This window comes from Equus caballus, chromosome 17, assembly GCF_041296265.1.
Source record: "Equus caballus isolate H_3958 breed thoroughbred chromosome 17, TB-T2T, whole genome shotgun sequence".
Lineage (NCBI taxonomy): Eukaryota > Metazoa > Chordata > Mammalia > Perissodactyla > Equidae > Equus > Equus caballus.
Genome location: NC_091700.1, coordinates 24,510,199 through 24,527,193, shown reverse-complemented (window position 1 = coordinate 24,527,193; position 16,995 = coordinate 24,510,199). Strand labels below are relative to the sequence as shown.

The window sequence follows — 16,995 nt, the reverse complement described above, 5'->3', positions numbered from 1 at the left end:
CAGAGCCAGGATTCAAACCCAGGTTGTGCTCTTTCCTCTGTGTTTTGCTGTCTCCTAATGTAATATCAAATAAAAATTATAAGAAAAGGGTACCAAAGAAATGCAGCTCACAGTATTTTAAAGACATATAACTTTCTTAATGATTAGCATAATGATCAAACTATGTCTTCAGGATGGACTCCCTTCCTCCAGGCAGGACACCAACAATGATGGCACCCTCTGTTGCTTGTGGCCAAAGGGTGGCATTGAAGACACTGGAGTGAGCTCTAGTGCTCGCCTGAAGTCAAGGATTTGCACTGGTTTTGGAAACACCTTATAAAATTTTGAGGGTGTGGAGATGGGGTGGGTGGGTGTGTGTGTGTGTATGTGTGTGTGTTGCAGGGAAGGACTCCCAGAATTGAGACCAGAGTGAGTAGTGTATGGCCTTGACTGCTTTGGGGCTTGAGGTAACTCCCAATCCATGGGTCACTCCAGAAAATCCATGGCTGATCAGATGGCCTTAAATATTTTGAAATGAGGGAGAGTACCCAAGACAGAGAGAGAAATCATCAGAAGCCCCTAACTGACCCATCTACCCCCAGGTTCTCAAAGACACTTGCAGGCTGTAATGATCCACAGTGTGAATTCTGAGCTCCATCCAAATTCGGAGATGCAGGCTGAGGTTCAGTGACCTCCAAAAGCTGAGCCTGTGGGCTTCAGTCAAATGGGGCATCACCCCACCCACCACAGGAAACCATTTTCTTCAGAGAGGAGCAAAGGACAGGAGCTCCAGGCATCTGTTAACTATCATCTGCTCTTCTCGCAGCCCCAGAGCTCCAGTAACATGAATAAAATAAACTGGGTCACAGACTGCTGGGATAGGGACTTTGTGTCAGGTTCCTGGGGAAAAAAAGACTGGCCTCAATGTAGCAGAATGATCTGTCATCATTTCTGGAGGCTAATTATAAGCCTGAAACCAGAACATGGCCAATTTAAAAGTCTCCTCAGAGGACAGCAAAAAGCTGACAAAAGCTAGCTTCCAGTTTAATTTTGGGTAAATGGTCTAACATGACTTGGCCTAGATTCCTTAGCTATAGAATAAGAATATCAAACGACCTGTTTGAAACTGGGCCACAATAGCATTTTGAAAGGTGCTGTATAAGCAAGGGGCTGTGGAATCTCAGGATCTCAGAAGCCTGACAAGATCGCTTGGTTGATCCCCCACCCTCAGATAAGCACGTGCTTATGCAGTCCACACGGATGAGGCGCTACCCTCATTTTGTAGTCGGTGGTCTATTTTGATAGTCAACAGCTTGTTAAGAAATTCCTCCCCATGTCACCTTCATTTCCACATGTTGCACCCCCTGAACAATCCCTTCTGTTATCCTCAGGCAACCCTGGTACTTTCCTAGGACTCGCTGTGCTGAGTCATGATGCTTCTCCTGTTGCCGCCCCAGGTAAGGGCCACGCCTCCAAGGTAGAAGGTCAACATCTCCCCTGCAGAGAAGAGACAATCCCATGATCTCTGGCAGGAAAGAAGAAGGTGGAGGGATGAGAGGCACCTCTGGCTCTCGGGACCATGATCTGTCAGGTGTAGACCTCCAAGGATCTAAACACGCTGAAAGGACTCCTAGAGGGCAGGAGTTATAAAGAGGCCTCTGTCTCATGGAGATAGTCCAGGAGCTAGGCCAAGAGGTGTCCATAGCTATATGTTACAAACCAGCCTATCGGTCGCATACTGCTAAATATGCTTCATCGTCCCCAAGACTCTACTCCAGATCCCCCTAGGATAAGCATTCCCTCCACCTTTCTCTTGGGAACTTTTGGTGGAAATTTTGAGCGGCACTATACCATAGCATTTCTTTTGTGAGACTATTTGCTATTCTCCCTATTCATCTTGCTGGCCCAAATGCTTCCTTGTCCTTCTCTAATCTCTTCATTCATGCAACAGATTTTTATTGAGCACCTACAATGTGCAAAATTTTGAGGATCTAGCTGTGAGCACAATACACCTGGTACCTGTCCTCAGGGGTTTACATTCTACAGAGATTGGACTCCCCTGTTCCTGAGACTGGGCTCTTGCTTTCTCCTCGCTGGCCCCCTTCCCAGGTTCTTCTCTGCCCTCCTGTTGGGACACTAGCCTGCTGCCCAGGTTGAAGTATGGTCTCCTGTATTCCTCTCTGTTGCCTACCGCAGGGACCTTCTGAACATATGTGTACTCTCTCTGCACGTCCAGATGCTGGGGGACTCCTAGTGAGATGATCGTGTGCTCTGCCTGCCAGGCGATGTTAGGGAGGGACACAGTTCAGGGGATAACAAAGGGCTCGGTACTCTGTGTGGGTGCTGGGCTACTTCTGGGCCAGAGATTGCCCATTTCGAGACTGGCCTGTTTCAGAACAGTCATAATTTACACGAAAGTCCACTTGGCTGTTATTAAACTGGCCAGTTGCCCACTTGCATGCCCTCAACAATGAGTCATAATTTCCAGACTTTAATGAAATAACAAATATTTTTTTAAAAAAGATTGGCACCTGAGCTGACATCGGTTGCCAATCTTCTTTCTTTTTCCTTCTTCTTCTCCCCAAAGCCCACTAGTACATAGTTATATTCTAGTTGTAGGTCGTTCTGGTTGTGGTACGTAGGACGCCACTTCAGCATGGCTTGACGAGCAGTACAAGGTCTGTGCCCAGGGTCCGAACTGGTGAAACCCTGGGCTACTGAAGTGGAGCACGTAAACTTAACCATTCAACCACAGGGCAGGACCCTGAAATAACAAATCTTGATGGAGTCCCTGATGCCATGAACGTGAGTGGTAAGATAAGGGGCCCTGGTAATAGGACTGAACGTCTGGCACACCACTGAGCCTCAGCAGTCAGTCTCGAGACTGTGGTGTAGCTTGAGTTACCTACATGGGTAGATCACGACCATCTTGCAGTCCCTCTAGCCTTTGGTGTGACGTCATCCAGCAGAGACGGGATGAGTCAAACAGAGACACAGGGTAAAACAAGGCAGCGATATTTTAGAGGCAAGAGTCTACACGTTACCCACACAGGCATTTGCCTCTCGGTCTTCTCTCCTTCCTAGCCACCTTTGACCTTGCCACTGCTGCCAGGCACGTTTCTAGAAGGGAGGAAGAGGAAAATTTTATTTTCTATGGGCACTCCTATGAAGTGTTGAGAAAAAGATGAAACTTAAAACTTGCCTAAAATCAGGGTTTAGAATGACCTCTTAATACTCCTGGTCCACGTTTTTCCAGCTGAATTTTTCTGCAGCCTTTGACTACAGCCCTCTGTGCAAACGCAGCACTAGGCAGAGGGCAGCAGTGCCCAGGCAGAAGCCTCGGGGACCCCCGGCTCAATTAGGAATATCGTATGGTGTGTGTCGGGTGTGTTCCCAGACATATCCCCCAAAATGTCATGATACAATTACTTACTAGAAGAGAAAAAAGATTGGGGAATCAAACTGCCTGGCTAGGAATGTTAATTGTTTTTCCTTCCTCTCATCTGTTCCTAAGGAAAAAGAATACTTAAAATAAATAAATAACAATCCATTACTAAAACCCCAAGCAACTATGTTTTGGAACAAGTAATGAGCCCAATAATGGTGGCATCAAACCCTGACTAGCTGGCGTTGCTTGAAGTGCCAGGCTCAAATCGCAGAGGACTTCTCTCAGGACTTCTCAAATCACATGTGCCGTGCTGTTTGCTGTTACCTCGAGGGTAACAGCATTTGCATCAGTTCTAAACAATCCCTTCCACACTGGGCCAGAGGCAGCTGATAAAGCGTGTGCCAGGGCACTGTTCGATTTTTATTTCAGACGGACCAAATATCTAACTGAACGCTTACCCCATTGCATTCCATCGTGGAAAATCTACCTGCTGGTTTCACCACCAGCTGGAGGTTCTCAGAAGCAACTGCCACTTTCCACGTGAAATTGTTTGTCCTGATTTTATTCCCACTTAAACATCACTTGCTCATAATGCCAGTGACCGTGAAGAGACAATTGTTGCCTTCCACCCCACCTTTGGCTTAGTCACCCCAAGGGATTTGTACATGCGTAACCACTCTACTCTCATCTCAAAATAAAATAAGGACGGGAACCTGAAAAGTATTGTGATGCTGTCTGCTCGTAACCGCACCCCTTCTGGTCCTTTTTCCTTCAGTCTAATGAATTGTTCTTAGTTCTTTTCCTCCCACTCAAAAACGTTCACACTCACGTTCCTTTCACAGTTTCCAGGAGAAGCCATACTTATTTACCAGAGCAACATTCCTCCAATTTTTATTGAATTAAGTCAGAAGTGGTTCCAGGTTTAAAAACAAAGGTTTCTGGTTTTCACGGACATCAAAGGCTGAGTTCTTCACTTAATCTTAATGAGATTCTGAGTCATAGCTTCAATTTTGCTTGCTTAACTATCTGTGTTGTTTCTTACTGCTCTAAGAGTTCCTATGTCAATTAAAACAAGAGTAACCAGAAACGGCTAAGTCCGTCTAGGGGAGCGGCTGAGTAAACCAGAGGATATCCATTTGTACCAAACAGCCAATAACACTGAACAGTCGTTAAAACATGTGGCCAGGAAAATTGTTAAATTTAAAAAAAACCAAATTAGGTAACCTATTTCACTTTTGTAGGTATATAGGTGTATGTATATGTAAATGTGCTTAAAATGCACAGACAGGGCTCTGTGGAATTGCACAGAGAGCAACTGACAGTGGGAACAGCTAGGGAGCCGGTGTGGGGCGGGGAATAAAGGGAGCAAGGTTTCACTATGATTACTTCTGTGTCCCTGGGTCTATCACAAGAAGAATGTATTACTTATGGGATACATATATGTACACATACATACATACATGCATGAGTCACTATTTATATAAAAGGGAACAGTCACTTTAAATTTTGTTCCACCTCCATAATATTTGTACAGTGTTATTACTACTCCTAGAGGCTGAAAATTGTTACTACTCTTTAGCTTATGGACTTCAGAAAGCTTGTCTTTCCTCTGTTGCAATGATTCTCAATCTCAGATACGTACTAGAATCACTCAGGAGCTTTCCTACCTCAACGCCCAGGCCATATCCTGGACCAGCTAAGTCAGGACCCCGTGAGCGAGACCGGCTCCAGCATTTCATAAAGCTCCCCAGGCAATTTCGAGGTGTGACCGAAGTCGAGAACCACTGTTTCACTCTGCAAACCCCTGAAGGGTCGGGTCTACATCTGGTTTGTCTTTCTGTCCTCAAAGCACCTAAGTTAGTGGCTTACATTCATATAATGAAGAGATCTGGACCCTCCAATTTTCTCAGAGAGAGAAAAAAACATAGCAACCAGAAATTGAGTAACGTGTCAGAACTGTCAAAGCACAGATTCACAGGATCCAACAGACAGCGTCATGCTCCTGTTGATGCCATCATGGCCGACTGACCCCTTGGACACGCATCTTTTTTTGGAGGAAGATTAGCCCTGAGCTAACATCTGCTGCCAATCCTCCTCTTTTTGCTGAGGAAGACTGGCCCTGAGCTAACATCTGTGACCATCTTCCTCTACTTTATAAGTGGGGTGCCTGCCGCAGCATGGCTTGACAACCAGTGTGTAGGTCTGCACCTGGCATCTGGACCAGTGAACCCTGGGTCGCCGAAGCAGAACATGTGAACTTAACCACTGCACCACCAGGCTGGCCCATGGACACGCATCTTTTGGAACACATCACACACACCTGTGCTCGGTTCCTCTTCTGTCCCTGAGAACTTGGTGCGGCGTTTCTTTGGTCAGGTGACAAGCCAGTAGAGCAAAGAGAAAGCCCTCAACCAGCTGTGCCTTTCGCTCATGTCAACAAGGAGACTGTAAAATGCACTTCTAAATTTCGAAGTTTCTAAAGCACCGTTGAGCAGAGGGCCACCTTGGGAGGACCCCTTGCCCTCCTCAGGACCACCTCCCAATTTTGATGCATTATTCCTGAGACATTTCCCAACGGTGATGGCCTTTTCCTTGGAACTCATTAATAAGTCCTCAGGAAAAAGAAAACTTGAAAATTTGAAGTTATTCAGATATATTTTGGGTTTTTTCTTGCAGATAGTGCTAAAGGCTTCTTCTCCCTGCGTAGCTGGTGCTGCTGGCTCCAGTGTCTTCATCTAAAACTTTGCAGCTTTAAATGTTATTGACCCTGGGCCTACTAGGCCTGTTAAAAAGGAGTTAGTGCTGAGGCCAGCCCCATTGCATAGTTGTTAAGCTTGGTGCACTCTACTTCCACAGCCTGGGTTCACGGATTCGGATCCCCGGCATGGACATACACCACTTGTCAGCCATGCTGTGGCGGCAACCCACATGGAAAATAGAGGAAGATTGGCACAGATGCTAGCTCAAGGCTAATCTTCCTCAGGGGGGAAAAAAAAAGGCAGTTAGGGCAGACGGTCCATTTTCACTGGGCAGTACACCTGGAATTATCCACACTTGATACGGCCCTCTGAGCAGCCCATGCGGTTATATTAATTGTCTATTGATCTCTAGATGACAAGATTTCAGGTACAGAATGTATTTTGTGGACTACAGTTCCATTATAAAAATCCCTGTGCTATATTAATGAGGCACTTTCAAAAACAATTTACATAACACTGAATTTACCTTGTGTCTTTCTTTAATTGGCACAAGATGCTGCAACATTGTTCCCTTTTCGAATCTTCTTAGGTGCTATTGTTGTCTTTTTTCATCCTGTCAGGCCGTAACATCACAACAGATTTTGTGAAATTGTTACCACTTACTGAACCTCTAAAATGAATGATCCCATGTATTTTAAAAATCAAGAAAGTCCCTAAGTATTTGGAATAGTATCTGCCTTTTACATCATTTAGGAGCACATATATTTTATGACCTTATAATTCCAAACATAGGAAAAATAATGGTATTAAATCTTAATATTTTGGAGGAAAACTACATTAAATCAGCTATGCAAATTGCGATATATGAGTCAGATTATTTCCTCTGCCGCAGCTTAAAAGCTGTAAACTTTTCATCAGGATGGAAACTGAAATTGAGGAGACACTCTGATCCCTTTGGCGTGTTTCCTTCTTGGGTGACGTTTTCAGAGCCCATCTCCACCGGGCTGGTGTCTGCTCACCCAGCCACACAAACGTGTTTGTGCCTGTCCACTCCTGCACAGATTTGCATTGTTTAGTGCACGTGTTTCCTGCCTTGTTCATTCATTTGATATTTCACTCATGGTTAGAGTGGTCTCTTTCATAGTAACTGCTTATGGAAGTCTGTGCTAAAACGAAAGTCTTCCCTTTTCCTGCTGGTTCTCTCAGAGGCTCTGCCTTTCTAGGAGCCACTGTACCTCAGACTTCAGTCCACTCCGCTGTCCCTCCTCTGCTTTCCTTCACTGGCTTCAGAAATCCTGGGAGAGGCTGGACAGGAATCAGCATCAGCGTCCCAGGAGAGGAGAAGCCCCAGTGCCCGCTGATGGGTTAGGAACACAGTCAGCAACACATGCCTGGGGGGCCCCCTTCACTTCTTAGAGTCTATATCACGCTGCCTTCAGTAAAGACACCACTCAGCAAGAAGAAGCCGGCAGGGAATCGTGGCCTTGCCTCCATGGGCTCATTTAGGAGTGTCTGAACAGCCCCGATTCTCTGCCATCCTGGAAGCTCAGGCAGCTCCTCTTGCTGTGGCCCCACTTCCCCTCAAGGGAAACGAAAGGACCCAGGATGGTGATTACTCACTCCCCTGGGGCCAGGCATTTCACATACGGTACCTCTGTTCAGTCTCAGCCCTACTCTACCTTCAGAGGGAGGAACTATGGTTCAGGGAGGCTAAATACTTTCCTAAAGCCGCCTAGCCACTAAGTGGCAGATCCAGGATTCAGCCCAGATCCATTTGATTCCAAAGTCCGCGTCCCTCCCTACTATCACCCCATGTCACTAAAGGGGAAAATGTAGAGAATGCGTGCCAGCCTTCAACCTGCACATTAGTGAACATTTAAAGAATAGGCAGCCCAACAAAAAGAGTCACTAGCACAATTCACAACACTTTGCATTAAACTATCTTTAATGATTTTATTACAGATCCAAAAATAAAGCTAAATCGGAAAGAGTTTTATTTTTTTCAGTATTTTACATTCAATTCCCGTTTGTTTTCTTTCTTCTTCTGATGCTCAAATTTTCCCTAATCGTAATGAAGGGTAAAGAAACCAGCATTCACTCTGCCCTTTTAGGATCTGTAGTTCCTCCCCGGTTCATGAAAGAAAGGACTTCTTTACCAAAGAATGCCAGCTAACAAAGGTAGAGAAATGATAGAATGACGAAATCACCATTTTGCAACTCTCTGTGAAATAATTGGTTCAGGCAAGAACCATCAGTGAATGCTGCAGCCACCGAGTGAAAGGTTTGGGGAGATAGGATCTTTGGTCCATCACCAAAGGATCGCCTATAGATGACTTGCCAATTTCAAGGGAACAATTTACTTTTACAAAGAAAAGCTCTGGTGCTCAACAGCTCAACCAAGGGAACAAACTCAGCAGCCCTAACCGTGGCCAGCCGCAATGTGCGCCTCCTGACGTGACGCAACAGGAAGTATTCCGCATCACCCATGAAGTGTTTTTTCCAGATATGTTTCACCTGCATTTAGACCTAACTTCCAGTGCACAGGAAATTCAACAGCTAGAGTATCAAGGTACTGACACTACAAGGAAACAATGGGACACGTGGGACATTCTACAAGACAAACTGGCCTAGTCTCTTCAGAAAATCAATACGATAATGGAAGGCAGATCAATGGTTGCCTGGGAGCAGGAGCGGATGGGGAGTGACTGCCCAGGGGCACAAACGAGCTTTTCAGGATGATAGAAATCTGTATCTGGACTGAGGTGCTGGTTACATTGGTGCATTCATCTGTCAAAACTTATGAACACTACACTTGAAATGACTGCATTTTATTATATTTACATTATGCCCTAATGTAGCTGACTTTTCAAGCAAAAACAAAATATCAGTGTCACACAAGAAAATGAGGCAACTGGGCCATATTTAAATAGAGTAAAGAGCCGCTATAAGCAGATATAATGAGAGAAACTTGGTGAGATCTGGGCTTGAGAAAAAATGAACAACTGAGAAAGATATTTTGGGGATAACCAGGGCAATTTCAACATGGAGTGGATGCTAGGTCATACTGAGGAATTTCAGCAGTTTCCTTATGGTTATGTAGGACGGTGTTCTTATTGTTAGAAGATGCTTGTTGAAATATTTAGGAGAGAAGTGTCATGATGTCTGTGACTTAATTTTCTATACCAAAAGATTTATATGAATATGCGGAAAGATAAAGCAAATATAGCAAAAAGTAATCAATGGTTGAATTCGGTAGAGGGAGTTCCTTGATATTCATTGCACTAGTCTTTCAATGATTCTGCACTTTTGACATTTTTAGTAATGAAAATGTGGAAAACAGTGAACGCCCTTTGAACGGTGATGGCTCCTGCGATTTGGAGTCAGTCTTCGGAAATTCTGGCCTCTGGGTGAGATGTCTTTTATATCAAGGAGCCACCCCTTTCCATTGCTTCTTCTGAAGGAGAAAAGACTCCCTTGGATTCCGGGGACCCTTTCATGTAGTATCTGTGACCTGGAAGGACTTTGAGCTCCTCCCACAATCCTTCACTTCTACTGGGTCACAATGTTGTTGAGAAAATACAAGCGAATGGTTCTGTTAGTCCTTGAATAAATATTTCAATAAGACTAAAAAGAAAAGATAAATTCACTCCTGGAATTTCTTCATTAGAAAGGAAAGGATAGAAAAACATAGGGTAGGAAGCTTTTTGTACTCACTTAAAGTTGGATGGAAACGTATGTAATAAGTACTTGAAGGTATGAGTTCTTTTAAAACTTCAGCTAAACGGATGTGGTTACTAGGGTTCTAGACATGGAAGGTCAGAGTTGTTTAATGAGGTGTTGTCTGTGATGGTACTTTTGCTAAGGGAGGTGATCTCTGACGATCAATTTCTCCTCCTCCCAGAAGGTCTTGCTCAAATTGCTTCTCTTACATAAAGTCTTTCCAAACTAATGCAACCCACAGTGATTACTCCCTCTGCCAGATGCCACCTGCTCTTGTCATCTGTTTCGCCCTGTCTGATCCTTAGTCACTTACTAGATTATTTAAATAGCTGGCATTTTTGCATCCTCTTCCTGGTATGTCTGTTTCTACCTGCACATATCCATCCACACCGTGAGTGCTTTGAGGGCAGAAGCCACGGCTGAGCACCTGTGTGTCCCCAGTGCCCTGCACAGGGCCTGGTCCAAAAATATTTGCTTTCTTCCTATTCCTCCTGTGGTCCAGAGCACAGGGCAAGGCACGGAGGAGTTTCTCCTTTGAAGTTTCCCTGTTGAATGGATCGAGTTACCCAGGATCAGGAAATCTGAGTGATAACATCTCTCCTCATTTGTCTATACTTCTAGACTTACTTTTTTCAGTCAGTGTTATGCTTTTGAGACACAGCTTTGGTAATGCACGCAGCTGTAGTTCAATTATTATAAACTACTTATAGCAGTCTATTATATAAATGTACCAGAAAATAAATATTTGTGGAGTGAATGGATAAGTGAGTAAATTCACCCTCACATGCAGTCCCATTTCTGACAACTGAAATTTGCCCTGAACATCAATTTTTGTTCTCTCCGTGTGATCCTTTTCCAACCACCGGCTCTAACACAACCTCTCCTCCACCCTGCCCCAGCCCCGTTCCTCCATGGGCATCTGACCCAGCACCTCGCCACTATGCTGATCCTAGGGGTTTCTTTCATTCTAAATCTAAATTACCCTTCTCTGGGAAATCTTTTGTGATTAATTAATCAGTTAGTCAATTACTTTTAGAAGTAGAAAAGATTTTTGAAGCACATGTAACTTGATACCTATGAAGTGAGATATTGCTGGCAGATGGACACTCACCTGCTGGAATATATCAGATGTGAAGGAGCCCACTGCTTCATGAGAACAGCCATTCTATTGTCAGCTTTTACTTTGAAAGCTTTTCCTTCTAGTGAGCTGAAATTCACTCCCTGTAACTTCCACCCATGGATCGTTGTTCTGCGTTCTGGAGAGACACACAAGAAACCTAAGCACGGCCCCTCCTCAAATGCCTGCAAGGTGTAAGCAGGTCCCTTTTTCCCCACCTCCCCCTACACACACCCTCACCCCAAGTTCTTCTATTTTTCAAGTCACACTTCTCTTTTCCTTTTGTCATTTCTTATTTAATACAATTTCTAGGTTCTTTTAGCAGACTGATCACTATCCTCTGAGCTCCCTCCCTTTACCAAGATGATGTATGACGTGATCTTGGGGAGTGATTCCCCTGCCCCCAGAGACGCCTTGCTACTTGCAGCATTTATAATCTGTACCCATGTCTTGTTATACTTGGTCTGGTAGCATGTTTTAGATGTAAACATACGCAAGAAACAGTGGAACACCGACTAATCTCTCTATGACCACAACTCGGACATCTTATGCTGGGGATATATATAGGGGAAGGGATAAACACTAAGAAATCCTAAAGGTTCTATGCGGAGTAGCTATGATGAAGCTCAGGCTTCTTGTTCTAGGTGGATTTGCTTGAAATAATTGATTAATTTATTCATATTTATCTATGTATCTATCTCATTTCCTCATCAGAATTGCAGGCTCATAATAGGCAGGGACTGTAGTTAATCAAACTTTAAAAGTTTTCCTTTCGGTCATCCTCTCTTAGAGCTTGCAAGTGAGAAACATATTTATTAGCAGTGATAAAAATTATTCTAGTATTTTCAAAGTGAGAGCACTCTGATCATGAAATCTATCACTGCCTTTATCACTAATTGCTAATAGAGTAGCAGCTAACGTTATTTACATTATACTGCATTCATTTATTATAATAAAATGTAGAAGCCTCAAACCGCACCTCATTTCCAGAGTGAGCCATGTGTGTGGTTTTGACGTACATATCTTTAAAGTGAAGGGAAAGGTTTTGTACCAGGACCAGTGTCATCAGATCAAACCAGACACTCTGAAAATTAATCAAGCATTCGAGACACTTGACAGAGTCAAACAATCAACTGAAAACTACTTGACATGAAAGGGTGGCTCAATTAATTTACTTTCTGGTTAGAAACATGTTTAGACAATCTGAAAGAAAAGGAACATTATCAAATATCAAGACCGATTACAAAGCTGTAGTAAGGAAAGTCTTTTTACCAAAGGATGCTAGGTCACAAAGAAAAAGGAATCTTGACCCCATTTTCACAATCTAATACGAAAATTTTTTTTCCAAATAGATTATAGATCTAACTGTGAAAGGAAAAACAAAACTTCTAGAGGAGAACATCTTCATTATCTTGAAGGAGGCCAAGCTTTCTTTAAACAGAAAAAAAAAAAAACCTCCTTCAAACTGATAAGAAAAGACAGAATATTCCATAGAAAAAAATGACCAAAAGATTTGAAGAGAAAGTTCACAAAAGAGGATATCCAACTGGCCAAGAAACGTGTGAAACACACTCAGCTTCATTAGTAATCAGGGAAACGCAAACTAACGTGATAATGGCATGCCATTCTACACCCACCAAAACAGCTAAAAGGAAAACCACCAATATTGTGAGGACAGAGAGCAACTAAAACTCCCACACACTTCTGGTGGGAGTGTAAATTTGCAAAACTATTTTGGAAAACTGAACTTAAACCAAATTGAATCTGAACATGTGTATGCTCTACAAGCCAGCGTTTGTAGCACTAGGTAGAGACTCAGCCAAAATGCACACCTACCACATTCAATGCCATCTCTATCAAATTCCCAGAAGGCTGCTTTGTGGATATCAACAAACTAGTTCTACAGTTGATATGGAGAGGCGGAAGACCCAGAACAGGCAACACAAGATTTCAGGAGAACAATATTGGAGCACTGATAGTCACCAGCTTCAAGACTCACTCTAGAGCTACCGTAATCAAAACAGTGTGATACTGGTAAAAGGAGAGGCAAATAGACTGATGAAACAGAACAGAGAATCCGGAAATAGACCCACACAAATATAGTCAACTGACCTTTGAAAAGTGAGAAAACGTAATTCAATAGAGAAAGAATAGTCTTTTGGACGAATGCTATTGGAACAACTGGACATACACATGTAAAAACAAGCTAAACGCGGACCTTATACTATTCACAAAAATTAACTCAGAATGGGGCAGGTCTGGTGGTGTTGCAGTTAGGTTTGCACACTCTGCTTCAGCAGCCCAGGGTTCACAGATTGCTATCCCGGGCACAGACCTATGCACCACTCATCAAGCCATGCTGTGGCAGGCAGCCCACATACAAAATAGAGGAAGATGGGCACAGCTGTTAGCTCAGGGCTAATCTTCCTCAGCAAAAAGAGGAGGATTGGCAGCAGATGTTAGCTCAGGGCTAATCTTCCTCAAGAAAAAAATAATAAATGAATAACTCAAAATGGATCATAGACCTAAATGTAAAATGCAAACTTATAAAACACCTAGAAAATAACACAGGAGAGAATCTAGATGACCTTGGGTTTGGCAATGACTTTTTAGTTACAACACTAGAGGCATAATCCATGAAGGAAAGACTTGCTAAGTTGAATTTCATCGACATTAAAAACTTCTGCTCTGTGAAAGACGCTATCAAGAGAATGAGAAGACAAGCCATAAACTTGCAGGAAATAATAGCAAAACACTTATCTGATAAAGGACTGATATCCAAAACACGCAAAGAACTCTTAAAACTCAACAATAAGAAAACTAAAAACTCAATTCTAAAATGGGCAAAAAATCTGAACAGACACCTCACCAAAGAAGATATACAGATGGGAAATAGACATTTGCAAACAAGATCTACATTGTAAGTCATTAGGGACTTAGTTAAAACAATGAGATATCACCGCACACTGTTAGAATGGCTGAAATCCAGACCACTGACAGCACCAAATACGGCCCAGGATGCGGAGCAACAGCAGCGCTCACTCCCTGCTGGTGGGAATGCAAAATGGTACCGCCGCTTTGGAAGACAGTTTGGTGATCTCTGATAAAACTAAACATGCTCTACCAAATGATCAGCAATTTCTCTCCTTGGTATTTACCCAAAGGAGTTGAAAACTGATGTCCACACAAAACCTGCATATGCATGTTTATAGCAGCTTTATTCATCATTGCCAAAACTTGGAAGCAACCAAGATGTCCTTCAGTAGGTGAATGGACAAACAAACCGTGTAGGACATCCAGACAATGGAATATCATCCAGCAATAAAAAGAAATGAGCTAGCAAGCCATGAAAAGACAAGGAAAAAACTTAAACGTATATCACGAAGGGAAAGAAGCCAATTTAAAAGATTACATAGTCTATGCTTCCAACTATATGATACTGTGGAAAAGGGAAAACTATAGAGACAGTAGGAAGATCAGTGGTTGGCAGGAGTTAGGAGGGAGTGAGGGACAAACAGGCAGAGCACAGGGGTTTTTAGAGCAGTTAAACTACTTTGTATATATATGTCGTCATACATTTGTTAAAACCCATAGAATGTACAACACCAAGAGTGAACCCTAATGTAAAATACGGACTCTGGTTGATAACAGTGACGTGTAAACGCAGGTTCACTGTTGTGACAACGGTAGCGCTCTGGGCAAGATGCTGGTAGTAGGGAGGTGACGTGTGTCAGGGGCAGGCAGTATAGGGCGAGTCTCGGTTTCTGCTCACCTTTGCTGTGAACCTATAACTGCTCTCAAAAACGAAGTCAATCAAAAAATTGTTTAAGTAGATGAACCTGTAAAATTTGATTTGTTTAAATCATCCAGGAAGGACAGTATCCTTACCCCAAGACTGGCTCAGAGAATCGACCTAAATTAGTTATCCTCATGTACACCTCCAAAAAGACACTATAAAATGTAGCTTGATGTGGGTGACAAATGGGAACAGATGGACCTCCTGTCCAGCCTGTGTTTAAGACGAACAATGAAGGATAAAAATGGCACCTGGCAGTGATCACAAAAGGGAAAGAATTTTGTTAAGGAAAATCTCAGGTGGAGTGGCTGATTTGACAGCTAGAACCACTGCTATGTGATTTACAATTCAGTTCTCATTCATTTCAAAATTTCTTACCATTTTGTCTTTGGTTCTTTCTCTGCGGAATGTTTGAAAATGTTCCAACACCAGCAAAGAGTTCCTTACATAATTCGAGTGGAATGCTCCTTGTGCCACTTTGAGATTTCATCCCATTGTCACTTGTCTCTGTCTTTGCTGCCTCTGGAAAGACAAACCATTCAGGGACAAGGCCCCAGGCTCAGTCAGTTCCTAAGAGGAGCACCCACATGCCTGAAGCCATCAGAGAGAGAAAATGCAGAGAGGGGCCCAGCGCTGGCCGCCAAGGCAGAGAGTTGAGTTATCAGCCTATTACCCACTTCCCTGGCAATCCCTAAGCTGGCCCTTCACGTAAATGGTAACCAACACCAGGTAAAAGGTCGCTAACATGTTGCCCATGCCCGATGGCCTCCTAAGATTCAGTAGGTATTGTCAACCAAGAGACAAAAGAGGAGCATCCTTTCTGTCCGAAGTCATTTTCTAAAACAAACGCTATAATCCTGTAGTCAACCTGCCAATCATCAATATTCATCAATAAAGCCCCATAAGAAGGAGATCGGAATACGTGCCTGGTGAGCCAACTAACAGAATCTGCCCCAAGAAGGACGCACAGGACAGAAGGCAGAGACAGCCCACCAGTCTTTTGGCTCAGTATTGCAGAAGCCCAAGGACTTGAAGGCTTCTAGAAGATTCTGTATGCAGATAAAATATTGCAGTCAGAAGCACACATGCTGTACATTTAGAATGGGGATAGGATTGGGGGAGACAAAAGATCCTCTGTGGAAGTCGGGACGTGGTGAGAATCGGGCTTTCCTTCATCCCTGGACTAGAGCAAGCGTCTCTCCAGGTGGAAGAAGCAGGGATGTAATTCCGCAGGCTGTGCCTCAGGGGAGGCCCTGACCCGTGCGGACGTGCAGATGGGCCCAGGTGATCTTCAGGAGGATGGATGGCATTCCCCAGCCTGGCCCGAGGCTCCAGACGCCTGGCAGGCCAGGCTGCCCATGGTGATGATTGTCTCAGCAGTCACTGGCGAGGACAGGTCATTGGTGACAAGATGACCCCACCATGTGACTCCCTTTTATCTCCCCTCACTTGCTGGCAAAAATCACAATGCCTGGCACATGGTAGATGTTCACTGGGTATGTTTTGAAGGAATGAAGAAAAAGAAACATTTTACAACAGTGACTTTTTGTAATGGACACTTTGCCACCATTACCTTAAACTTCTGTCTCTCATCTGCTACGTAAACACAAAATCTCTACTAATAAATACAAACTGATCCACTTACCAATTTCCTCCACCCTCCTGCGGTTTTCAAATCCTGGGCCTTGGCTGGAACTGTCTTCTAAGAGGCTCTGTCCTTACCCTTTTGTCTAAATGCACGTTAGAGCATAAACATTAGATATGAAGACAGCAGGAGTCATTCAGGAGATTGGCTCAACCACAGTAACCATGCAAGCTTATTGGGCGCGTCCCCTGTGCCAGATGGCTTGCTGTGCCCTTTATGAGCTGTCTTGTTTAACCCTTGTACAAACTGTGTGAACTAAGGATGGAGAGGCTGCGTTCTTTGATCAAGCGGTAGAGCAGGAATTCCAACCCAGATTTGTCCAACTAAATTACAATCCTAGTCCCAACATGGGCTAGTCCCTAAGCGACTGGAACCAGCGAAAAGGACCCCAGAGAAGTGGAAACTTTGGCCCCATCTCACTCCAACGGATTATGCATTCCCGTGATGACGTCCCTCCAGTCACGTTCTGGAGACCGTCTGCAAGGGGAAACAACCAGAACGGTTGTTAAAAAGCACGTCTAATGCATCAGAAGGTGTAGAATCGGAGCCCACGGATCCAAATCGAGAATTTCTGGAAACTGCCAATGGTGAAAACTTCAAATAGCTTTTCCTCAGATCTGGATGAGAATGTAGAGACAACTGCTTTCCTGA

General features: G+C 43.8%; 1 long non-coding RNA gene across 1 annotated transcript; it reads right to left on the bottom strand.

Moving 5' to 3' along the window:
* Positions 1-6,592: 6,592 nt before the first annotated feature.
* LOC111768553 (uncharacterized) lies at positions 6,593-16,433 on the bottom strand. Its single transcript, XR_002800963.2, has 4 exons — positions 16,345-16,433; positions 15,078-15,221; positions 10,898-11,042; positions 6,593-6,679 (listed from the first exon to the last, which is right to left on the bottom strand). It is a non-coding gene; the product is annotated as an uncharacterized lncRNA (long non-coding RNA).
* Positions 16,434-16,995: the final 562 nt, after the last annotated feature.